The sequence below is a fragment of the Oryzias latipes genome, chromosome 17, assembly GCF_053564925.1.
Source record: "Oryzias latipes strain Hd-rR chromosome 17, Olatipes_Hd-rR_3.1".
Taxonomy (NCBI): Eukaryota; Metazoa; Chordata; class Actinopteri; order Beloniformes; family Adrianichthyidae; genus Oryzias; species Oryzias latipes.
The window spans coordinates 16,333,796-16,360,308 of record NC_136253.1 but is presented as its reverse complement, the minus strand read 5'-3'; the positions used below and the strand labels follow the sequence as shown (position 1 = coordinate 16,360,308).

Here is a 26,513-nt window from a genome sequence, read left to right as displayed (position 1 = left end):
CATGAAGGTCTCAATGTCAAAAGGGCAACGTGACAACACGTCTGCATCAATGTTGGCTTTTCCTGGCCGATATTTTATATCGAAATGGAAATCTGCCAGTTGTCCCACCCAACGATGTCCGACTGCATTAAGTTTTGCTGTGCTTAGGACATATGTTAGGGGATTGTTGTCCGTAAAGATAGTGAAGTGGGGTGCATAGAAAAGATAGTCTTTAAACTTGTCGCAGACGGCCCACTTGAGGGCTAGAAACTCTAGTTTTCCGCTGTGCAAATGGTAGTTTTGTTCAGCCGGTGTTAGTGTGCGTGACCCGTACCCTATCACCCTCATTTTGTTGTCCTGGTTTTGATAAAGGACTGCCCCGAGGCCTTTCTGGGAAGCGTCAGTGTGTAATATGAAGGGGCGGGTAAAATCTGGGTATGCCAACACTGGTGGTTGGGTTAACATGTCAATCAGGCGTTCCAGAATCTCTTGGTGTTTCTCATCCCATTGTATTGGGGCACGGGAGGACAGTTGTGGATGTTTAGCTCGGCCTCTGGTTGGTTTGAGTTTTGCTGTGTCTGGTTTTATCTGGAGTAGGTCGTATAGAGGCTTGGCAATTCGTGAGAAGTCCTGCACGTATGTTCGATAATAGCTCAGAAATCCAAGGAGTTGCCTTAAATCTCCAACAGTTTGCGGTCTTTTATGTTTGAGTGCCTGCACAGCCTCGATGTCTTTTGGGTCCACTCTTACTCCTTCTGCAGACACTAAACGGCCAACATATCGAACCTCTTTACGGAACAGCTCGCACTTTTCTGGCTTTAGCTTCACTCCATGGTGTTGTAAGGCTTGCAGAACTTTACGAAGCACCTGAACATGTTCCTCAAAAGACTTTGCAAAACAAAGGACATCATCGAGGTAGGGAATGCAACACTCATCACGGAGTGTTTCAAGCATCTCCTCCATGCTTCGTTGGAAAGCTGCAGGTGCGTTTGACAGCCCGAAGGGTATCCTCACCCACTCATAAAGGCCCCAAGGGGTGGTAAATGCAGTCATGTATCTTGACCCTTCAGCAATGAAACCCTGATGGTAGGCCTTACCCTAATCCAGGATTGAAAACCAACTGTAGCCTCCAAGTGAGTCTGTGAGGTCTTGGATGCGGGGGAGGGGGTGTCTGTCTGGAACTGTTTTACTGTTTAGAAGGCGATAATCAATACAAAGCCGTAATGACCCATCTTTCTTCCTTACGCAGATGACAGGGGCTGCATAAGGGGACTGGGACTTTACAATCCATCCTTTCACTAACAGTTCTTGAATGTACTCCTTTACTTCCTTATAAAGAGGTCTTGGGATGGAGGCATAGGCCCTTTGTACTGGAGTGTCATCTTTCAACCTGATTTCCATCTTTAGTGAGGGGATACACCCAATGTCGTTGCTGTCGCGGGAGAACGCCTCACACTCTTCCTCCAGCACCTTTTCAACTATTTGTCGTTGGTCTGGACTCAGGTGACTTAGGTCGACAGGCGGCAACCAGGGCTCAGCGGAGGATTTGTTCACTTCCACTGCATTTGCTGCAACTTGGGCGAGATGGGTTAGGGGCTGCTCTGATGTCTCTGGTTGGATGACTTTAGCAACATTTTGGATGGTACCCATGATTGTTTTCCTTGGCAGAATTATTTCATGTTTTGAGTGATTGGAAATGGGGATCTTTACATAGGGTCTTTGGGGGTTGTTGACCTCTAAAAGTCCTTCACCCACGCTTAACTGTCTTAGCATATTGGTCTCCTCTGCAGGTTCATACAGCACCAGGGGGTCAGAGATGTCAAAGCTCTGGGGGACTCTGCACCATAGTTGAACTGCTTTCCCAGCAGGGATAGTTACATTGTCTCTGCCAGTTCTTACTGTGGCTGGGCCTCCATCAGTACTTTTTGGTGTTTGAATGAAGTTCACCATAGCAACTACCTGTTCTTCATCCATTCCCAAGGCCTGACGAAGGAGGCTGTATAGAACTGTGCTGGCTTCTTCATCAGACTCCTGTCTTTCAATAATTGCTCCAAGCACATTAGCTCCCACTAATGGCTGGGGTAGTGACAATCTACTAACGAGGAATGGTGCTTGCACAGTGAGATTAGGATCTTCGTGACCAGCGAGTGTGACTGTGAGTTCTACCCACCCGTCGTAGGGGACTGTTTGGCCATTGACGGCGTAAACTTCAAACCCATCGTTAAGAAGTTCTTGTAGTGATCTCACTGAATAGCTGGGGATATACTTCTTGGCCCACTGTTGGTCTACCATACTCACTTGTGAACCAGAGTCAAATAATACTGTTGCAGGATAACCACTGATCAAACACTTTAAAAGACTTTTCTTACCGACAAGGGGAACTTTACATCTTGTGATGTTTTGATTGGAGTTCTCATAGGGTTTCCTCTGATGGTGTTGAGGGAGTTTTCTTGACTGTTTATTGTTGTGTCTTGCATGCAGTTTTGCAGGAGGAGGTTTTACTGGCTGGGACTGGAGCTCTGGACCGGTCTCTGGCTGTCCCTCGACAGAGGCCGATTCACGTTTCCCTGAAACTTGGTCCGCTTTAAGCATCCAATTGCTCGATGCCCTGATTCACCACACACAAAACAATGGCAACAGTCCTGCAGGTTTTGCTCACTGCATTTTGGGCAGCGGAATGTTCTTTTCAATGGGGTTGTAGTTTGGCGAGCAAAGGGTTGAGGAGCTTGACAGTATTGCGACTGAGAAGGCGAAGGTGTAGTGGCATGAGTCTGGGCTTGGGTCGGTGGTGATGGGGCATAGTGGTATGGCCCTGTGGCCTTTGATTCCATCAAACTAGCCACCAGGTTGGTTAATGTCTCTACTTGGTCTGTGAGTTGTTTGATTGTTTGTGCCGTTTGCTGATCTTTGGTTATTTTTGTTTCTTTTGTCTCAATTACTGCACTTTGAGCTTGTGCGGTTCTCTGGCGGGATACTTGGCCTAATCTCCGCTGATGTTCTTTCTCATCGCTGATTATCTTTGTGATTTCGCTAAGTATCTCTTCATCGGTGACGTTATGATTTGAGGTAAGGGGTCTCAGTCTTAAGCGCAAGTCTGCATATCTAACTCCCAGGCCTTGGTAGACTGTGTGAAGGAACACTTCCTGAATTGTCTTGGGGTCATAGGAAATGTCAGAGGTGGCCTGTTTTGAATGAAAGATTAATTTCTGCTTGAGTCCAATCATGCGATACAAAAACTGTTGAGGTGATTCATGTTCGGCTTGTTTGGCACACATTAACTCCTGAAACATCTCCGTTGTAGCTTTTTCTCCAAGGTGAGACCTGAGGAAGCATTGTAGTTCTGAAAGAGATAGTTCATCCTTGTGCATGAGCATGTCCCTGAAGGTACCAGGCTTTACAATTCTCAGTACACCTCTAACAATCTCCGCTTCAGAAAACCCTTCTTTAGCTCCTTCGCTGATCTGTTTGGTGAGGCTGTTGTAGCTAATGTCAGAGCTGCTGTCTCCGATCTGTCCTCCAAACACCTTGAATTCTCTCCGAGGCAGGTAGGAAAGGTCTCTCAGAGTTACGGGTCTTTCTGGACTTTGTTGTGGTCTGTTTTGGGACTGTGAGTGACTGTGATGACTTGGTGTTGTGGCAGGTTGTGATGCTGTAACTTCACATTGCCTTAGCCTCTCAATCATTTCCTCACACATTCTCCTTAGTTCTTCTGTTGATTGTTCTTTGTTAGTATTTGTGCTAAGGTGTCTGTCCGGAGGGTCTGGTAATATGTTAGGCTGCAGTGAGCTGGGCATAGTGTGTGTTTCAGCTTTGGAGGATGCATCAACTGGAGATTCTGGATCATTAGTTTGAATAGCTTGGCTTATTAGGTCATTCAACATGAGCAGGTGGCTCATCCCCTCATCCTCAAGGTCCAGCAGGCTGTCTGATTGTATATAAGAGGTGATGTAGTCCATGCAGCTTTCCTTGTCATGTTGACTGAATTGTGTGGAGTCGCTATTGTCTGTTGCGATGCTTCTTGCCAGTTCAAAAAGATTTGTGGTGGAGAGTGTAAATAAGCGTCCTCTAATTTCCCACACTAATTCTTTGCGTACTGTTGACATGTTGTCAATGTAGGGTTCTGTATTCTTCCTCTGTGCGCTCTGTTATAGTTTTCTGTCACGTATGTGTTTACTTCCTTTCAGCAGTGCAGTTCCTTTCTGAGGTGAAGATCCTTTGCTCCCTGATCTCCCTCCTTGGACACTCACCGACTGATTTGACTTGAATGGTGGTCCGGTCTCGGAAGTCTCTTGGTTCAGTAATCACTGGATCTGCTCCTCAACGACTGAAGAGGAGAGATCCCGGACGAGCCCCCACAGTTTGTTACGGGTCCCGAGTGCGGCGACCACAATAACAAAAAGAATTGTGTCTCTGTGAAAATATAAAACGAGTCTCAGAGCAGAAACGACACGAGCACTCTTTCATTCTCCAAATCACTTCTGTTTAAATGTTTCAACACATTTACAATTTCAATTCAGTGCATGTAATTGTCCAATGTACAATCTGACCTCCTAATCAAGTCTAAATTAAATATCTGACGAATATCTCACATCAGTAATTACTCTCTGTTTTCAAATACATTACATTTCAAATTTCAAAACTAAACAAAAGAATCACATAAGTTTAATTGACTTTAACTTCTGTAGTCTGCACAAACAAAGGAAATACTTCTTTGTCTTTGTTACTTTAGCATATTGTTTTAGCTTATAAATGCTGGACATTGCACTGTTAGAAATATAAACTTATAATAATAATAAAAGAACAATAAATCTGTAAACTTTCATCCCTTTACAACTGTTACAAAAATAATTGTTTCTGTTGCTTTTAAACATGTTTAAAGTCACGTCAGGAATCTTACAAAATTAATAAAACAAACACAGTAATGGATCCAACTAGTTAGCATAGTTGCTATGGCAATACAAGCTCATTTAGCGCGAGCTAACAACATCCTGTCTTGTGAAAACAAGCTAGCGCGATAACACCCGCTACTTCCGGCCTGGCTTTTCCCGCCGAAACTGATTTAAACTTCTCCAGTTTACATCAAAATTACAAATTGAACAACACTGAAAATCATCTGGGAAGTAGACCAAAGCTTAGGGCTTACATCTGCTGGGTTTAAACCACATACTAACCTGTGAAAATATAAAACGAGTCTCAGAGCAGAAACGACACGAGCACTCTTTCATTCTCCAAATCACTTCTGACGGAAACAGGAAGTTGATCCGTCTTCGGCCACTTGGAGGCGCTGCGAGTGTCAAAGGTTCCGCCTACCAGACTCATAATATAGTTCCTTTTTATCTTCTTTTTTTTCACAGACTATTTTTAATAAATGCATTCAAAAATAATTATTTTAATTACTACAAAATAATCATAATAATGGTTTTTAATTTTTAAATAAATACCAAATGTGGATGCACATATTTGGGTGCACCACACACGCGCCGCACTGAGGCGCGCGTATCGCGCTGAGGCGCGCGCTTTTCAGTCGCCGCTGCTGTATTTTACCGGTGTGTTTTTTAACCAGTCCTGTTACTCCCATAACGCTGCCGCGACACAAGCGGAAGGAGAGCTGTACCCGTTCACCCCTCCATGCACTGCTGATACTTGCTCATTCTCAAACACATACAACAGTATGGCGAGCCGGGCGTTGGCCCCGCCTTTAGCCCCTAAGACTCATGGGAAATGTGGAATCGCTGATGTAAATTTCCTCATCATAACTGAGGGATGTAATGTTGATTATATGGTTACTGTTTGCAATTTTATGCATGATACCTAGATTGTCAATAAGTAAAAAAATAATAATAATGAAATAAAAACACCATAACTGAGGAACTTGTGAACAGAATACAGGTCCATGCTGTTTGACAGATGTCGATACACTCAAATGCATGGGTCAGAGGCAAAGCTGGCTACACCTGCAAAATACTAATCAACTGCACTCACTCTGGGATGCTGGCCGTGATCTGTCAGGATGACAATATCGCCTAACACATGCGCGGTGCGGCTTGAGTATGTATAAAATTAATTAAACACGTAAAAGTGGGTGGGTGCGGCTTTTAATCGGGTGCGCTTTGTAGTCCGGAATTTACAGTAGTTCAGTTGATGTGTCTGTTGTTCTGGATTCTTATCGTTTATTTGGGATTTTTCCAAAGTTTGTTACTTTTAGCTCTTTTCCAGGGATTAAACTGACGAACCTGAAGCTCAGAATCATGTTTGTATACTAAGTTCAGTACAGTTTCTATCTGTCTGTTATTTGCATTTCATGGTAAAATAACAATCTGAAATAAGTTCACGTGTGGAAGCCTTTGCTCCTTTCAACAGAATAAACTGAGGAGCCTTATGGTCAGAATCATGTTTGTACCAGTGAATAGTTGCATAGCTCTCATCAGACTGATAGTTACATTTCAGTGTAACAGATTTTCCTTCAGTTCCTGTAAGTTGATCTTGATCAGGAGAGATTGAGTCTCCAGCTGTGAGTCCTGGAAAAAGTGGAGAAAATGAAGCCATTAGATGAATGAGATGATGAGTTGATGCAGCAGCTTCAATCAATCTTGAATGTCTGTTCTTAAACTCACCTAGAATGTGAGATAGAAGCAAAAAGAGGTAAAGCAACATGTCTTTGGAGTTCTTGAAGCCACACAGACAGCAGATGAACTCTGTTCTTCCACTGCAGCACAATGAGGAAGACATAATGTCACTGGATGATGTGAAGTTCAGACGGTGGGGCCAATGAGCTCTTTTTCAGTTCAACTCAGTCAATTAATCAAAGAGTTTAGTGCTTCCACAGCAGCTCTGTCTATGATCTTTATTGCTTCATTTTTCTGTTAATATGCTCTACGCAGCCCTCAACTAAAAATAAAGAAAGAAATTGTTCCCTCAAATTTTTAATTTTTGGCCCACAAATGAGGAGGTATTAAAGACGAAATCAGATAGTGGTTGGCACACAATGAGGAAGTAATAATGTCACTTGATGATTTGAAGTTCAGTGGGCGGGGCCAATGAGTTCTTTTTCACTTAAGCTCAACCGATCAAAGAGTTTAGTTCTTCCACAGCAGCTCAGTCTCTGATCTTTACTGCTTTGTTTATCTTTTGTCCTTTTCATCTTTTCATCACTGATTGAACAATCAAAGTTTTCACAGTGTGTGATGCCCTCTAGTGGATGTTGTGTAGTGTGGAGTTGTCTTTGTTCTGCAGGTTTTTGTACAGAACTTTGCTGTTTCCTGTCACTGTGGGCTGCAGAGCACAGTAGTACACAGCAGAGTCAGACACATGAAGCTTCTGGATCTTCAGAGGAACTGATTTGTCTTTGAGTTCAGCATCAAATCTGTCTTTCTGGAACTCTGGAGCGTTATCATCTTTTCCATAACTGTGGCGCCGCAAAATATAATTTATGTTCCCATTTTTTTCTCTTCTGTACCAAAATAAATGTGGAGTAAAAGTGGTCTCAAAGGTACAGTTGAGTGTGAGAGAGTCTCCTTCAGCAGCAATGACTTCTCCTCCTGGTTGGATCACTTTGTCTTCTCCTTTACACTCTGAGGAAGAACAGAACATGCAGAGGAAGAGATGAATCAATAAAGATGATTGATTAAAGGACAACAATCAGCAGCTTTAGCAGCTCTTAATTTACAGCTCAGTAATGTGTTGAAGTGCTTGAAGAGGAAACATGTTGATCTTTGTGTCTTACCAAAGAAAAGAGCAGCAAGAAGAATCCACAGCCAATGTTCCATCTGTACAACAAGGTTTCAATCAACAGGAGAAACTAGCTGATGTTCAACATTCACTCTGACAATTGTTCTCTTCACAGCACCACTTCTTACTGACTGAATATTGAATACAAAGCAGAAGGAGACCCCCGCCCACTTCACAATGTCGCCCTCTGGTGGAAAATAGAACCTGACAGCAGCAGTGGAGAAAGCACAGAGCCTTTTCAAATAATAATAATAATTGGCCTTTGGTCCTCTGCTCTGTCTTTTTCCTCTTTATCTTCCTTACCTCCAGAGTGTTTCAAGACATCACCCTACTGTCTGGCTGCACCTCATCAAGAAAATCTTCCTCTCCTCTTGCTGACATCCTACAGGAGGGGGGGGGGGGGCATGCCACATCATATTTTCCCTATTCCAGATGACACCAAAGGACTTCATTCTCCATGATGACTTTAGGTCTGAAAGAACCTACTGATCACCCAAAGCCTGGGGGGGGAGGGGGAGGCATGCCACATCAAACCTTCAACATCTCCAGAACATTTCTTTAGCAAACTGCTTCTTCAGGATCACTCCGACTCCCCTCATCTTTCCATCTACATGATGAATCAGCTTGAAACTGCTCCCAATCTGTAAGATTTACTCTCATTCCATCAGGTCTCTTGAAGACAAGATGCCAGTCTTTATTCTTTCCATTATGTTGTCCAACTCTCTAGTTTTCACTGTCAGAGTCCCAACATTCAAAGTTCCTACTGTCTTTTACTCCTGCCTTTCATTTTGAATATTTGCCAACAAGCACACCTTCTTCCTCTCCTTCTTCAAACAGTAGTCTAATTTTGTGGCACTCTGTAGGTGAGCAACATTGATGTCGATCTTTCTCAAACTGGGTCACAAATGATCCAGTATGAAAGTTCTGTTTGTGATTTGCGCGACGGATTTTGCTTTGGTTTACTCTGGGTTATGATCCCAACAAAACCTTCTATCTACCCAGACTTGGAACCAAAACATGAAATCAATGGATTGTGCTTTTGTGCAGTTGCATCTTACCACAATTAAGTTGCCACAGTTAACGTTCAGTCTCTCGTGGCACATTGCTGCACAGGGGTGAAACCCATCTTAGTCACCTCCTCAAAGAGCGCCAAACAGACAAGGGGGCTGTAGGGCTATACCTGTTGTGACATAGTAAAGCATGGTGTGGGGCACAGTGGAAAAAGGCCTCTCAGTGCAGAAAAAAGGATATGTGCTACATCCAAAAAGAGCAACTCATTCTGTCAGAAATGAATGATGTTCTCAACAAAGTCATAAAGGCTCACTCCGGGATCCAGGGCATGATCGAAGTCAGTGGACCCACCTTGGACCCCTCTGTAAGGTATGATTCATGTCAGGAGAGATGAATAGAAAAATAGTAAAAGGTGCATACTTGTTTAGCACTTTACAGTCACAGTCTCATTCAAACGTAAATTCACACACACGTTAGCACCAACCTGTAAACACCAGAAGCAAGTTGGGGTTTAGGGACCTGCCCAAAGACACTTTGACTGTATATGAGAATTGGACCAAGTGACTCTTCCCCCCTTGCATTCCAAATAGGGGGAAGGGGTCACTGGCTCTAAGAAGCCAAAATCCCATAGACTTCTTTAAAAAAGAAAAACAGCTATTATTCAGTCATTATATTTGTCAGAATCACCCTTCTTACTCTGCTACTTTTTTTTAACATGTTTTTCCAACCCTATTTTTTTCATTATATTTTTACTTTATTGAAAGTTATTCAAGTTATAAACTGAGTTATTTAGCTAGCAGAGAAGTTATTTAGCTAGCAGACATTAGCCTGCTGCAATCTACAATAACATCTACAGGAGCTTCGAGCTGATGAGGGGTTTTCTTTGAAAATGAAGTGAAAATGGGTGCACATATACGTTGAAAAGATTTTTTTTTCATATTTTAAGGTAAAGAAGCGGATGGCCCTGACACAGCTTGCTTTCTTGGGGAAAAAAAAAGGCATCAGTCTTATTCCATGACTGACTAATGACCAGTAATCCTTTTTGGAGCATGCTTCCAACGGGCCTTTTTATTTGGAGTACTCCCTTCTGGCTGAGTTTACACTCGTGATTAAGCAGAAACTCCCTGGAATTTACGTTCAGCCATCGTACAAGTCTGCTTTAATGTGGTTTGGAGTCATATTCATCCGACACGGTCTGTACCAGGATGGGGTCTTCAAATTCACGGTGTATATTCCTGACAACTATCCAGACGGACAGTGCCCCAAACTAGTATTTGACATCCCAGTCTTTCATCCACTGGTGGACCTGGTATCTGGAGAACATTGATGTCAGAAGAGCTTTTACCAAATGGAGACGGAATCACAACCACATCTGGCAGGTCTCGATGTATGCACGCACGGTTTTTTACAAGATCAACACTGCCGAGCCGCTGAACCCAGAAGCTGCTGTCCTGTATGAAAAAGATGTGCAGTTATTCAAAAGCAAAGTGGTGGATAGTGTGAAGCTATGCAACAGTCATCTTTTTGACCAGCCTAAGATCGATGATCCTTACGCAATAAGTTTTTCTCCGTGGAATCCGGCTGTTCATGAAGAAGCAAAGGAAAGGATGTTTGCATACAAAAGACGTCCGGAGGAGCAGCAGCACAAGGGAATGCAGGTGTCTGGTTTGTCGCGGGTGAAACCTGGTTCAACTCAGCCCTTCAGCAAAGATGACAGTCCACCACAGAACTGAACCTGTGCTGTTCACACAGCAACCACTAGAGGGAGATGCAAGCGTGGTTTAACAGGAGTTTGTGTAAAGAAGCTGCACTTACTTTAAATTCCCCTTTATTTGATAACTCTGAAAGGGTTTTAGGCATATCTGGAAGGAAATTTGGACCAAGAAAAGGGGAATTGGTACATCATCACGGTAACATTGGCATAGAGAGGGATTTAAGTTTGGTTAAAGATGACCTGATTATGTGATGGATGTCTAGACGCAGCATTTTGTTGCCGCTCAGAAAGAACGATGAATCCGTGGTATGAGTAAAAAGCAGTAGCCACTTCACCTACCATTAAAGTTCACAATCAAGCAGTTGTTTATTTGTATCGCATCACAAACTATTTTATTTAGTTTCTAAAGTTATAAATAAATAAATAAATAAATAAATAAATATATATATATATATATATATATATATATATATATATATATATATATATATATATATATAAAGGAATATATATATAAAGGAGAGGAGACAAGTTTTAAATTTAAAATTATTTAGGTAAGCTTGTATTGTTTTTAGTTTAAGTCATTTTAAATGCTTTACCTATTGTTTTATTAAAAATGTATGTGCAAATAATGGATGCTGTGATAATGTTCTTTTCTTTTTATTAACATTTTTTTCCTTTTTTTGTGTTTTTTTCTTTTTCGCCGTTTACTTGGGAACGTTTACAGTTTTCCTTGGATAACTGAGCAGTTTGAGGCTATGGGGCAAACTTCTATTGTGAGATTTCTGTCTTAAGTTGTGGAGGGAAATTTTTAATGATTTAATTCCATGATTATCTAAGCAACTGAAATGTATTTTAAATAAATTCTATTCAAAAAAAAAAAGTTATAAACTGACCAATCAGTTGCCTATTTAAGAGTATGTGGTCTCACATTGAACATTCGATCTTTGGATTACATACATTAAACAAACCAAAAAAAGACCTAATCGTAAAGAAAAACACACATTACATAGTATCTTCACCTGAGTAGTTTAATAAAATTGCCAGAAAAGAAAAAAAACTTAATTCTGGTTTTTAGTCACTAACAGAAGATCTGTTTTTCAGCACAATGACAAGGATAGAATGCCATTAGATTTGCTGCAGCTTGTGCAGACCCTTCAGGCCACAATTCACACATGTTGTTGTTCATCTGACTGTCATTAACAATGGTTTCCATTCTCATGTCTGCATCTCTGTAAACTGCAGAACTGAAGACATTGTTATTTTTCTCTCACAGAGTGATGATGTTCTGAAGGATGAAGACCTGCCAGTCTCTCTGCCCCAAGAAAGACATGAACACATTTCTGAGCTGCAAGTCTACATGCTTCAATCCATTCACCAGCAGGTCTTGTTTAACTGAGGCCTGGAATTTTTTTGAAGTTAGACACCTGCATACGTGTTAGTGAAACAAATGTATTAAATGTGCAGATAAATATTGTAGTGTACCGAGTTTGAGCTGGCTGTCTGTTGGGCTACTGCTGTCACTAAATCTATGTTCTGGAGCTATGATGGATGCACTGAACAGAAACATTAGCCTTGAGGCCTGTCATTCCGCCCTGTTATCAAGGTTTGGGCCATGGGGTCCAGGTGTCATCTGAATGATGAAAATGGGCGGCGACTGGTCAGTATTAAGGGAAATTGAGACTTTTAAAGCTATTCTGTTGTGCTTGTTTAAACTGAACGGCCCTTCATAATGCCCTTCATAATTAATTACAATAATTGCATCAACGATCGAAGAGCAAAGAATGCAAACACTTTGTCAGGTGGGGAGCATGATGGACACAAATTGCAGAGATGGAGGCACACGGTTCCAGGGCAAGGTTTTGATCAAAATAACAAAAAGTGCTGCAGAGCACAAAAACAAAACTAAACTCACTGTGGGCAAAACATGAACACATGGCAGAAGGGAAGAGACGATAATGGACCAGCACAAAAGTAAGGAGGAGACAAGACTTAAATACAGACAGGACAGACAAGACACAGGTGAACATGATCAGGAGAGATTGGGACCAAGGAAGTAAAACGCAAGAGCATGACAAAACAGGAAACCTTTCAACATAAAACAGGAAACAGAACTCAAACATGACTGAAACAAGACGGAAAGCAAGAGAAAGGAACCCAAACCATGACAGACTTGAGCTAAAGCTGAGCTGTAAAGGAGTTACATAAAGCAAATGTAAACTGGATCACGTCTCTGGCCTCAGAGTAAGGGAGGGACGCTAAATGATAATTATAACGAGCATAAAATATGAGATCTTTTTTTATAATAAAGGACTTTAATATTGTACATAACATTCAGGAAGTGGCCGGGGCGAGGGAAGACTGGGCATCTTTGCTTAGACTGCTTCCCCTAACATACATTTATAACATAATTTTAGTGGTTGATGTGGATCATCTGCTCATGTGAATCCTCCCACAGTGTTTCATTAGCAGCTGTAACCACAAAGATCTGATTAAAAAGGGAATGAACAGAATCCATCTGATATGAAGCTGTGCTTTGAAAACCACTTCCCTCCTCTTTGAAGAGTAGTCCCATATCTGTCTTCAGGTTTTTGTACAGCCTCTTCTACACTTTGGATCACTGTGGTCTCTCTAGAACACAGTAGTAGAGAGCTGTGTCTGCTAGGTTTAGATCTCTAATGGTCAGTTCAGTTGATGTGTCTGTTGTTCTGGATCCATATCGTTTATCTGAAATAAGTTCATTTGTGGAAGCTTTTGCTCCTTTCAACAGAATAAATTGAGGAGCCTGAAGGTCAGAATCATGTTTGTACCAGTGAAGAGTTACATAGCTCTCATCAGACTGATAGTTACATTTCGTTGTAACAGATTTTCCTTCAGTTCCTGTAATTTGATCTTGATCAGGAGAGATTGTGTCTCCATCTGTGAGCCCTGGAAAAGTGGAGAAAATGAAGGCATTAGATCAGTGCTTCTCAAATAGTGGGGCGCGCCCCCAGGGGGGGGCACGAAGCGATGCCAGGGGGGGCGCGCGGTGGTGGCGGTTTTAGGCACAGGTTTGTCCGGTGCGCAAATTTAACGTGGGGGCAGCGGTGACAGCGGCTCAGTGCTTGGAAAATAATCTGGTCCACTATTCGGTTCCTATTGTCTGTTCTGTCTGTCTGTCTGTCTGTCAGGGGGGGCGCGAAACATTTTCTTTTCCTAGGGGCGGCCTGGCAAAAAATAATTGAGAAGCACTGCATTAGATGAATGAGAAGATGAGTTGATGCAGCAGCTTCAAGCAAACTTGAATCTCTGTTCTTAAACTCACCTAGAATGTGAGATAGAAGCAAAAAGAGGTAAAGCAACATGTCTTTGGAGTTCTTGAAGCCACACAGACAGCAGATGAACTCTGTTCTTCGACTGCAGCACAATGAGGAAGAAATAATATGACTGGATGATGTGAAGTTCAGTGGGCGGAGCCAATGAGCTCTTTTACAGCTTTACTTAACCAATCAAAATGTTTAGTGCTTCCACAGCAGCTCTGTCCCTGATCTTAACTGCTTCATTTTTCTGTTGATAACATCTGCGGAGCCCTAAACTAAAAACAAAATGAATAAATTGTTCCTTCAAATTTTTAATTCGTGGCCACAAATGAGGAGGTATTAAAGACGAAATCAGATAGTGGTTGGCGCACAATGAGGAAGTAATAATGTCACTGGATGATTTGACAACATGTCTTTGTAGTTCTTAAAGAAACACAGACAGCAGATGAACTCTGTTCTTCAACTGCAGCACTATGAGGAAGAAATAATGTCACTGGATGATGTGAAGTTCAGTGGGCGGAGCCAATGAGCTCTTTTACAGCTTTACTTAACCAATCAAAATGTTTAGTGCTTCCACAGCAGCTCTGTCTCTGATCTTTACTGCTAAATTTCTTTGTTGTTATTGTCATAAATGACTGAACAATCAATGTTTTCACAGTGTGTGATGCCCTCTAGTGGATGTTGTGTAGTGTGGAGTTGTCTTTGTTCTGCAGGTTTTTGTACAGAGTTTTACTGTTTCCTGTCACTGTGGGCTTCAGAGCACAGTAGTACACAGCAGAGTCAGACACATGAAGCTTCTGGATCTTCAGAGGAACTGATTTGTCTTTGAGTTCAGCATCAAATCTGTCTTCCTTGAACTCTGGAGCATTTTCATTTTTTCCATAACTGTGGCGCCGCAAAATATAGTTTATGGTGCCTTTTTTTTCTCTTCTGTACCAAAACAAATGTGGAGTATAAATGGTCTCAAAGGTACAGTTGAGTGTGAGAGAGTCTCCTTCAGCAGCAATGACTTCTCCTCCTGGTTGGATCACTTTGTCTTCTCCTTTACACTCTGAGGAAGAACAGAACATGCAGAGGAAGAGATGAATCAATAAAGATGATTTATCAAAGGACAACAATCAGCAGCTTTTACAGCTCTTAATGTACAGCTCAGTAATGTGTTGAAATGTTTGGAGAGGAAACATGTTGATGTTTGTGTCTTACCAAAGAAAAGAGCAGCAAGAAGAATCCACAGCCAATGTTCCATCTGTACAACAAGGTTTGAATCAACAGGAGAAACTAGCTGATGTTCAACATTCACTCTGACACTTGTTCTCTTCACAGCACCACTTCTTATAGACTAAATGTTGAACATAGAGCCGAACACAGAGCCGAAGGAGAGCCCCGCCCACTTCACAATGTCGCCCTCTGATAGAAAATAGAAGGTGACAGCAGCAGTGGAGAAAGCACAAAGCTTTTTTTCCCCAAAAACTAATAATTATTTGCCTTTCTATTGATCCCTTTAGGAGTCGTAGTGGCGAATTATCTACCTCAAACCCTGTCCTTTCCAGCCCCCACACTGACACCAAAATCGTATATGTTTTTTTTCATTACACCTAAAAACCTTAATAACTGATCCTCCTCTCAACGGCCAACTCTAAATTCACCCCCTACCTCTCTGGCTCTTCCTTTTTTCTAAAATTTAAGCTGTAGTGGTGTCCGAAAGTTTTTTTTTAAGGAGGAGCTGTAGCAACTTAGGACTGTTATCCCTCCGCCGGTAGGCTGATCCACCTCGCGCTGTGGTGCGGAGGAGAAACGCATCTCTTCATTTGGGTTTGCTCTGACGCACAGACGTTTACATTGGGGCAAAAAAGTATTAAGTCCGCCAACAATTGTGCAAGTTCTCACTCTTAACCCCTTGTGCTATCCTAGGCACTTTAATGTTGGGAGTTGGGTCATCTAGACCCACTAGACAGTGCTCTGAACCTTTTTCTTCAATGATTTGTGATCTTCACTGGTGTCCATGGATAACATGAAATCTTTCCACCTTTATCCACCTTTGTCATGGTAGGAATAACACGCCAATGTAAGGGGGGGGGGGGGTCATAGGATAGCACAAGGGTTAAAGAGATGAGAAGCAGTGCATTAAATTCATAGTTGAGGTATAGTTATGAGGAAAATTCCAGGCCTCTCTCATCTTTTTAATTGGGAGATCTTGAACAATTGGTGGCATACGTAATACTTTTTTTCCCCACTGTTTATCTTAATGTAAAAACTGAAATTTTGTCTTTGCATGAATTTTTAAAGTAATAAAACCCATGTCATTATGTATGTTGACTTTAAAAGTCATCAAAATAATCAGAAAACCCCACTTGAAGTTGACATTGTTTCAAAACCTGTCTAGCCATGCAGCTTCACATAAAGTCAAAGAAAAAAAAAACATTTTCAAGTTTTTTTTTAGAACAAAAAGTCAAACATCTTTCTCCAAACAGTTACTCTCATACATAACGTACATCTCTAACATCCAAACAAAGACCTAATCGTAAAGAAAAACATCTGTTACATCATATCTTCAACTTGAGTAGTTTAATAAAACTGCTAAACAAAAATCTTTATTCTGATTTCTAGTCGTTCCAGCATCACTAACAGAAGATTTTGTTGTTCAGCACATTGAGAAGGATAAGACGTCAGAGGCCATGATTCACACGTTGTTGTTCATCTGATTATCATTAACCACGGGTTTTCATCAGTGGCGCCTCCAGAAGATTTTCTTGGGGGTGGCCGGTAGGGGGCCAATTTAAATCCTGGGGGTAGCACACAAACATAATGAGCCAAATTTTTAAAATCCATTCTACTAAATGTAGAAAAACAGCCTTTCGAAAACTAACAGAAAGTTAAATGCCTGCTGATATATGTTGATTTATTGTGTTTAGATTTCATGCTTAGGTGTGTCTGCTTGGGGTATTCGGCTCTAGGAGATATATCTATAATGAACAAAGAGTCAAATCAGTTGTTCTGAAATAATAATAATAACATACACAAATGTGAGGAAACTGGAGATTTTAAACAGGACTGTAAAATAGGTAAATTAGGTGGTTCGTTCCATTCAGTTTCCTGCACACAGAAATGAATGAATAATGACTGAGAGACAAAACTTATCTTTTGTGGAGGTTTTACTTTGCACAAACACGAAGGGGACACACAGATGAACATGGTGCATTCAAAGTCCGAACCAAGGAGCTCAGAGATGGGCTTGTTATATAAACCCTGCATTCCTTCAGTATCCTCCCCTTCATCTTTGTGTGTGCTGATGTACTGGTGTCTCGGCAGATGTCTGTGATAACCTCAGAGAGATCTGAAACTTTAAGCTCTCTGACCTTCAAGCACCTAGCCTGCAACAGTCTTTGGGTGTGATTTTCACATTGTTGTGCATTGGAAAACCTTCTGAATATGCAAATGCAGGGCTTATATACCAAGCCCATTTTCCTGTTTTCTATGTTCAGACTTTGAGCTCCGTTGTTCAGACTTTGATGCAGCAACCCTGTTCATCTGTCTGTAACCCTTCGTACAAATTTGTGCCTCTTGTGCGGAGTAAATCTTCACTGAAGCTAAGTTTTGTCTCTGAGTCGTTATTCATTCATTTCTGTGTGCAGGAAGCTGAAAGGAACGAATCAGCCTAATTTACCTATTTTACAGTCCTGTTTAGAATCTCCAGTTTCTTCACATTAGTAATACCCTTCCATGGTAATTATTCATTATATCTGTAGACATTTCTATTAAGGCAAATAAACATGTTGTATTATTAGGGTAACATAATTCTAACATCACCTGTTGGTCCAGGAACAGGTCGAGCCTTCGTTTTTGCTGAGTTCTGCCTTGTTTCTCTGACCAATGATGCTGACTGTCCTTCGTCTGACGCCGTCTCATGTTTGTCTTCCTCATTATCTTCTGTGATTTATACTGGCTGTGGATCATGCTGCCCTGTCTCATCTTCCTCCTTCTCCCTACTCCTGTGTTGCTCCCCTGCCATCTTTTTAGCTCCTTCTGTTGTACTTTTCCTCTAAAAAAAATATATGTAGACTTTCTCTTCATTCTCTGAAAATTGACATACACAAGCATCAACTAAGGACTTTAGGTAACTATGAGGAAACAGGTCAAAACCACATCAAAATACTGCCCTAACACACCAGTCCTCCAATAGCACCATGAAATGCGAGGCGCATGTGATGGGGGACATCCTTTTCAATGTACTACAATAAATGTAATTGCACATCCACCATCGCTGATGCTGTGGTGTATTTGAGTACAATATAGATCAGGTGATCAAAAGTACAATAAACAGATTGTTAAAAGACACCACAGAAAACATTTAACAGGTGTGAAAAGAAATGTAGTGTTCATGGATGTGTGTGTGCTGAAACCAGGGCTTGCGCGATGTTGGAAGGGAGGGGGAACAGCGCATGTGAGGGTGTGGATCGCATACACACGTGGTCAGTCGCCGTTTTGGAGTTAAGGAAAAAATAAGAAAGAAAGTTCCCCTTGAAGAACTGAGACTGGTTCTTTGGTTGAACCAGCTCTGGAGGCTCTGAGGGTTCCTATGCGGAAGTGAACCCCGAAGGAAGATCAGCCTTACCGTCTTATTCGTGTTCTGCATCCCGCACCTCGTCTTTAGCTAAAGATGTCTGTGCACGCAAAGGCAGCAGAGAGGGGAGGGGGTGTGGGCCGGTTAAGATGATCAGAGGGACTTGCAGCCTACTGGCTGTGCATTTGGGATGAAATGGATAACTGATGCTACCACAGTTTATAGTGGCTAGTGGGGTGGCCACAGCTACCCCTGGCAGACACCTGGTGGCGCCACTGGTTTTTATTCTCATGTCTCTCTCTGTAATCAGCAGAGCTGAAGACATCCTTAGTTTGATCTCACAGAGTGAGGATGATGTCCTGAGTGATGAAGACCTGCCAGTTTCCCTGCCCCAATAAAGACATGAACACATTAGTGAGCTGGGTCTTCAATCTATTCACCAGCAGGTTTTGTTTATTTGCGGTTTGGAATTATTTTGAAGTTAGTCGTTTGCCTAAATGTTAGTGAAACAAATTCAGTAAATGTGCAGATAAATATTGTAGTGTTCTGAGCTTGAGCTGGTTTTCTGCTGGGCTTCTGTTGTCACTAAATGTTCTATGTTCTAGAGCTACGATGGATGCACCAAACAGAAATATGGGGTCAATTTTTATGGAAACTATTAGAATGTAAACATTGAAGCTAAAGCTGAAGTGAAACGGAGTTACATAAAAGAAATGTAAACTGGTTCACGTCTTGGGGTCTCAGAGTGAGGGAGGGACACTAAAAAGTTATTATAAGTAGCATAAAACATGAAATTAATTTTAAATGATGGACTTTATTACTATAAATGAAATTTATTGCTTTTTAACATAATTTTAGTGGTTGATGTGGATCATCTGCTCATGTGAATCCTCCCACAGTGTTTCATTAGCAGCTGTAACCACAGAGACTCTGATCAAACAGGAATGAACAGAATCCATCTGATATGAAGCTGTGCTTTGAAAACCACTTCCCTCCTCTTTGAAGAGTAGTTCCATATCTGTCTTCAGGTTTTTGTACAGCCTCTTCTACACTTTGGATCACTGTGCTGTATCTAGAGCACAGTAGTAGAGAGCTGTGTCTGCCAGGGTTAACTTTCTGATGATCAGTTCAGTTGATGTGTCTGTTGTTCTGGATTCATATCGTTTATCTGGAATATTTTCCTCTGTGTAACCTTTTGCTCTTTTCCAGAGAATAAACTGAGGAGCCTGAAGGTAAGAATCATGTTTGTACCAGTAAAGAGAAGGATAGCTGCTACTTGTCTCATAGTTACATTTCATTGTAACAGATTTTCCTTCAGTTCCTGTAAGTTGATCCTGATCAGGAGAGATTGAATCTCCAGCTGTGAGTCCTGGAAAAAGTGGAGAAAATGAAGCCATTAGATGAATGAGATGATGAGTTGATGCAGCAGCTTCAAGCAAACTTGAATCTCTGTTCCTAAACTCACCTAGAATGTGAGATAGAAGCAAAAAGAGGTAAAGCAACATGTCTTTGGAGTTCTTGAAGACACACAGACAGCAGATGAACTCTGTTCTTCAACTGCAGCACAATAAAGAAGAAATAATGTGACTGGATGATGTGAAGATCAGTGGGCGGGGCCAATGAGCTCTTTTTCAGTTCATCTCAACTATTCAAAGAGTTTAGTTCTTCCACAGCAGTTCTGTATCTAATCTTTACTGCTTTATGTCTCTGCTGTCTTTGTGTTGACGCCCTCTAGTGGATGTTGTGTAGTATTGTGTTTTCACTGCAGGTTTTTGTACAGAGTTTTGTTGTTTCCTGTCACTGTGGGCGTCACAGCACAGTAGTACACAGCAGAGTCTGTCACTGCAGCAGAGGAGATCTGCAGATGAAACTCCTGTTTCTCTTTGTCATGTTTCACTGAAACGTTCTCTGTTTCTTCTAAAAGGTCAGAGATGATGAACTGGGGAGATGAACTGGACTTCTGTTGGTACCACTGAACATTATAGACAGAACCAGAATATTTGCAGGAGAGAGTGACAGTGTCTCCTTCCAAAGCCATCAGTTCATCTTTCAATGGTTTCAGTAAATCCTCAGAGGATCCTGGAAACAACAAAGATAGATTTCATCATGACATTTGGATTCTAATCTTTAATCTGACTGTCATCATCTCAAAGTAAATCAGTTCAAACATCTCCAGATGTTCCTCCTGTCCATCATCTCCTTTTCCATCTGCATCTTTTGATGACTTACCAGTTTGAAAGGAGACCATCATCATCCAGATGAGAAGCAGCAACATTCTTTTCACTGGTACTGAATGAAGAACAGAGAGAACACAGCAGCTCTTCAGCTCCAACATGAAGCTTCATGTTCTCCTAAGCTCCTCCTATGCTTCTTGGTAATGCGTTGGGGGGGGGGGGGGGGGCAGTGATCTCCCTGTTTCACCCTCATTGCGGTTCTGCTACCATTTTCTTTTATTTCAGTTAATTATTTTAGTTGATAATGACTTAGCCCTTATAGAGCAATTTAGTTTCATTTCAAAGTACCACTAAATTTACAACAATATCTAAAACTTCTTTGGTTTATTTTGGTAAAAAGTGTTCAATTTGAAGTGTACTACAAATATACTTAGTCTATGCTAAAATTGAGGCAGTATACGTAAAGTTGAGTTTTTATATACTATCTGTATTTTGTCAACTTAAAGTGTTTAGTCTGAAGACTTATTCAGTTAGGATACTTCATACAGCAAACCTCCATGGTCTACAATAAATATTTATAGTTGTACTTATACTCATTATGTTTGTTTATGGTTCTTGTAGTTCCTATATTGATGTAGATTAAATGTTTCTATAATTTAGATCAGCTAAATTGAGCCATCAGGTAAAATTGGCCACGTAAGGTTGGATGATCTCAGCTCTTTAAAAGTTAAAACCGTCGAATGTAAATAAATTCAAACTGTTACCACGACAGTACTTGACATGTAACAGTTGATTTGATTGGTCTATGGTTGCTATGGTGAGTGGTGCAAAGCCTCATAGTAAAACTGCACCAGAAAATTTTACTGGGATAAGGTTGGTAAGTCAAAAAGAAAAAGCATAAATAATGACGTAAAATACTTTTGCTGATGCCTTTCATCAGATTTAACATTAATGTTTAAATAAATACATGTTTTTTTTTTTTTTTTTTTTTTCTATTTTTTTTTCTCTCTCTCTCTCTCTAGAAAAAAAAAAAAAAAATACATGTTTTTTTAATGAAAAAGCTTTTTTTGTAAGTGACTTATGTTACCTCCATGTGTTCATGTAAATTGAGCCACACTCAGCTAAAATGAGCCATGTAATGAATTGAGTTTCATCAAATATTTTGACAGCTCAGCTTATTTAAAAGCATTCATATATAAATATGTCATTTATATCCTCTTTTAAAACCTGTTGTGAGGTTGTTAAGCTTTTATAAGCCTACAAACACGCACACACTTTCATTCTCACTTGTGTCTCATACATCTTCATTAAACCAGTATTACTATGTTGTTGCCAAATAGATAGGCCTGCATTTGACATGTTTTGTACCATTGAATGAATTTTATTGTAACGTTCTATGTTGTTGCTCCTTAATATAATTTGATTTTATTCTGAAACAGGACTGTTTCTGTTTGAGTAGTGCATTTTAGCTGATCAGTTGGCCCATTTTACCTAAATGGGGCTCATCTAAAAAATACAGGACAGCTGATGTTTCAACAGCTGTAGGCTTTTAACAATAATAGTTTTATCCCATAAATGCAACACAAAAAACATAAAAAATTAAATTAAATGTTTTTAGGAACTCAATCATATGTTAAACATTGTTTTTTCTCAGTTTCCCAAGCGATTACTGTAACCACAAATGGCCCAACTTAGATGATATCACCAATGAGTTATATCACTAGAGGAGACACGCCCGCTTTAGAAGCCTGGCCGACGGTGGCGGAGCGCGACGCCATCTTGGTGAGGTCGACGACGCCCACATGACATTGATTTCTATTGATTTTAGTGGTGTCTAAGTAGCTTTTATGAACTGTATATATTTTTAGATTTAAATATATTCATACATATATATAAATATATTATATTTTCTGTATATAATATATATATAGATACATCATTTATTGTTGTCAAAGAAGAGAAACAGTCAGCCTTAAAAGCTCAAACTTGAATGAAAATGCATTGTTGCAGGACTTCTTACAAATAAAAATAAATATTAGAAAGAATTTTTAAAATTAATTTTCTAAACATTTAGAAGTTTTAGACCTCTTTGACATGTAATTTAAATTATTTATAAAAAACCCAACGATAAGTCAATGATAATAATAATAATAATAATAATAGTAATAATAATAATAATAAATCAATAGTAAGTCAATACAAACAATAAATAATAAGTCAATAAATAATAATAAAAATAATTATATTATTATTATTATTATTATTATTATTAATAATAATAATAATAATAATAATAATAATAATAATAATAATAATAATAATAATAATAATAATAATAATTATTATTATTATTATTATTATTATTATTATAATATTCAAAAGAAGTCCAAAAGTGAACAATAGATTTACCCTAAAAAAACTCGTTGATAGCTAAGATCCACTTTTTCCCTAAGTCTGAATCCATTGGATACCTGCAAGAAAAGTTCAGTCACTGAGTCAGAAATGTATAAATCTATATTACTATAATAGCCTAGTATGCTGTATAAAGGTTTAGCAAAATAAAATGTACATTTATATTGACAGCAAAATAAATGTACATCATGCAGCATGTTGATAATAGCCCTGCAGCATCATGCATATCAACATGTGTTCTATTAATGAAGCCCCATGCAGCCTTAAAAGAAAAAAAAATTAAAATACTTACCTGTGAAATGTTACATCTACCTCCTTCATAGACTCATTTATCTGATTTTGGCAGTTGAAACCCGCACAATGAACTGGCATTATGCAAAAATTGTGTTCAAATGCATTCACTGCAGCAGTAACTTAACTTCACCAAGATGGCGGTGCTCTCCTCCCATGTGGAACCACGTGATGTCTCCTCTAGCGACGTAACTCATTGGATATCACTATATTAAAATTAAAATGTATTATTTTTCCTTATTTTGCTTTTAAGAGATGATTTTATACAATGAATTGCGTGTTTTAATGGCATTAACATTTAGAGTAGTATTAATTGTCATAAAGGATTAAATAAAGGTTTATTTTGCCGGAAGTCGTTCTTGTGTCACCCGGAAGTTAATTTAGCTTACCTTAGCATGTGTGAGCCTGCAGGCGGCTGTGTTGTGGATTCTCCGCTGAATAGAGTTGCAGCTGCAGCAGCGATGTCTTCAGTTCAGTTTCTGAGAGAGTTTATCAGCGAGCGACTCACTGCTGCTGCTGAAGAAATCTTCAGACAGTTTGAAAAAACCATCATAAGGTGGACTCAGTGCGTAAAATGCGATAAACATCAACCTATTTCACATTTTCACAAATCAGAGGAAGGTTTCACAAATCAGAGGAAAGTTTCACAAATCAGAAACTGGGTTTGATTGATGTGTTCTCTACTATCTAATGCATAATTAAATCCAGGTTTGAGCAGTCCAGGTCCAGCGGTTTTTGAACAGGACCTGGTCTAAGGTGGACTCTGCGTAAAACGCGATAAAAATCCTTCTAGTTCACATTTTCACAAATCAGAAGAAGGTTTCACTGATCAGAAACTGTGTTTAATATGTTCTTTAGTATCTAATGCATAATTTAATCCAGGTTTGAGCAGTTTAGGTCCAGCGGTTTTTGAAAAGTACCCGGTTTTATGTTATCTTAGTGCGAAAAATGCAGTGGAATGTTCCTTTAGTGCCCTTGCGAATCGGAAGCTGTGAATCGGAAGCCAACTTCAGCGTCGTGTCAAATTTGTGTTTTTGTGGGGAAGTGAGTCTGTGATCTTATCTGTGCGTTTATGTAAACAATCGATGTGAAGCAGCAGCGCTCTGCTTTCCATAAATGAGTCATTGATGAGCTGCAGTGATGCAGTAACAAAATCAGCTGTGGTTCCTGAAAAATCATCCTCTAGTGAGTGAGTCTCCATGGAAACCGATACAGAAGAAAACAGCAGCCACTGTTCAGATGAAGCTGCTGTCTTTCCTAAGAAGACACACAGATTGTTGATTCTTTAAAGAAATGCATTCTGTGTGGAAGTTTCTGAAACGATTGTCATTTATGTCTGATTGTTTCTGATTTTCAGTTTGTTTCTGTCCACACATCAGAATGTGGATTATTTCTTCTCCTTTGAAGCTGAATGTTGTGTTTCTGCTGCAGACCTCCAACAGAAACACACGTGGAAGCAGAAAAAGACTGTCGCTGACCAGCAGCTCTTTAACCAGGAGAGGAGCTGCAGCCAGAACCAGAAGGAAGCAGAACCTCCACAGGTCCCAGAACAGCAGGAGGAAACAAAAGCAGTTCTGTTGCAGTGAATGAACAAAACCATGAATGTTGCCATCTGTTTATGTCTGCAAAACCTTAGATATGTTAAAAAGGTTTTATTCTTTGATTTGCTTTTTCATTTCTAGGAATCAGTGATGTTCATCAAGTGCCTGTACATTACTGAGACAGGGTTTTGTGTGCACAAGACTGTCATGCTCATGCATGTCTGTGTGCACGTCTGCAGTGTGCGTGTCTACGTAGGCAGAGAAGTCAGCAGCAAAAGGTCATCAGATCATTGGCTGACATCAGAATGTAGCTTTGTCTCACAATTAGTGGGAGGGGGACAGAGCAAAGGTTCAGTAAAGTATTTCTAGTCAGGGAGGAATCACCATGGTAACCTTTTTTTGTATGACGCACACATAGCTATGTTAGGTTTTTTGGTGTATACACATCTGTATAATCTGTCTCAATGTCTACTAATTTTGACCTGAATGGTGGGGACACGGGAGGGGGGCTGCTTATGAAAAAAAAACATTTCCAAACTTGAAAATGAAATGATCTCATCGTATCTGTTTGTTCCTGCAGATCTCCAGCAGCTTCCTGTTTGTAAGGAGGAGGAGGAGGAGCTTCTTTCTGAGGAGCATCTCTTTAAGTCTCCACACATCAAAGAGGAGCAGAAAGAGCTCTGCACAGAAGAGGAAGGGGTTCAGCCTGAACTGAAGCCGGAATCTGAAACCTTTATATTCCCGTCATCCTCTGAGGAAAGAAGCCTTCATGCAGCAGAACCAACTTCTGAGCAGCTGCTGCTCTCTGAGAGCCGAGAAATACAGCAAGTCAAGCTGGAAGACTTTGAATCGACTGAAGCTGCAGGAAGATGGAGAAGAAGTGTCTGTTGGAACATAAATGCAGAAGAGTCTCCTCTGCCAGAGATGGATGCAGGTGAGAGGTCAGCATGGAGGAGTCCCAGCAGGATCACAACTCATTTCTCCACACTGAGAAAACACAGAGGTTTTCGTAGAGGGGAACCACCTGACAATCCAAACTCTTGCAAAGTCTGTGGGAAGAACTTCAGTCAGCGTGGGAACCTGAAAGTCCACATGAGAATCCACACGGGTGAAAAACCCTACTGCTGCCAGTTATGTGGGAAGCAGTTTGTTCAGAGCAGTAACTTGTTGCGCCACATGAGGACTCACACCGGAGAGAGGCCCTTTCCTTGCCCCATCTGTGGCAAAAGTTTCAGTCACAAAGGGGACATGTTGCAGTACTTTCGAATTCACACCGGGGAGAGGCCATATTCTTGCAAAGTCTGCAAAAAAACGTTCAGCCAGAGCGGTCAGGTGGTATGTCACATGAGAATCCACACCGACCAGAAACCGTTTACCTGTGAGAGCTGAGGGGGAGGAGTCATTCCAAGCAGTAACTTAACACGCCACATGAAAAGCAAAGAAAGCTTATTCTTGTAAAATGTGTGACCGGAGATTTGTTGTTCCTGTTGAGAGGTAACCAGATGGGATGTCAAAGCTCTGGTTTCCTCTAAAGACACAAACGGGACCCCTGGTCAGCTGAAGAGAGCCATTGCAGTTCACTGGACTGTTGGTTCTGCTGGTCGTCTGTCTCTAATGGGTTTCTGTGGGCAGAAAACTCAACAATCCAGCAGCAGCTGGACGTCAGAGTTCCTCTTTGCAGACTATGGCTATGTGTGGGAAATTTCTAGGGCACTCGTTGAAATTGTAGATGCGGACAGCACTACAAATGGCGAACGCGCTATATAGTACACTATATAGTCTGTAGTGAAGTAATTTGGACAC

At 40.6% G+C, this 26,513-nt stretch overlaps 1 long non-coding RNA gene and 1 pseudogene across 1 annotated transcript; both read left to right on the top strand.

Moving 5' to 3' along the window:
- Positions 1 to 8,995: 8,995 nt before the first annotated feature.
- On the top strand, positions 8,996 to 10,679 carry LOC101175435 (AKT-interacting protein pseudogene; annotated as a pseudogene).
- A 12,914-nt stretch (positions 10,680 to 23,593) lies between these two features.
- Positions 23,594 to 24,765, top strand: LOC144986742 (uncharacterized). Its single transcript, XR_013650599.1, has 2 exons — positions 23,594 to 23,734; positions 24,601 to 24,765. It is a non-coding gene; the product is annotated as an uncharacterized LOC144986742 (long non-coding RNA).
- The last annotated feature ends 1,748 nt before the right edge of the window (positions 24,766 to 26,513 follow it).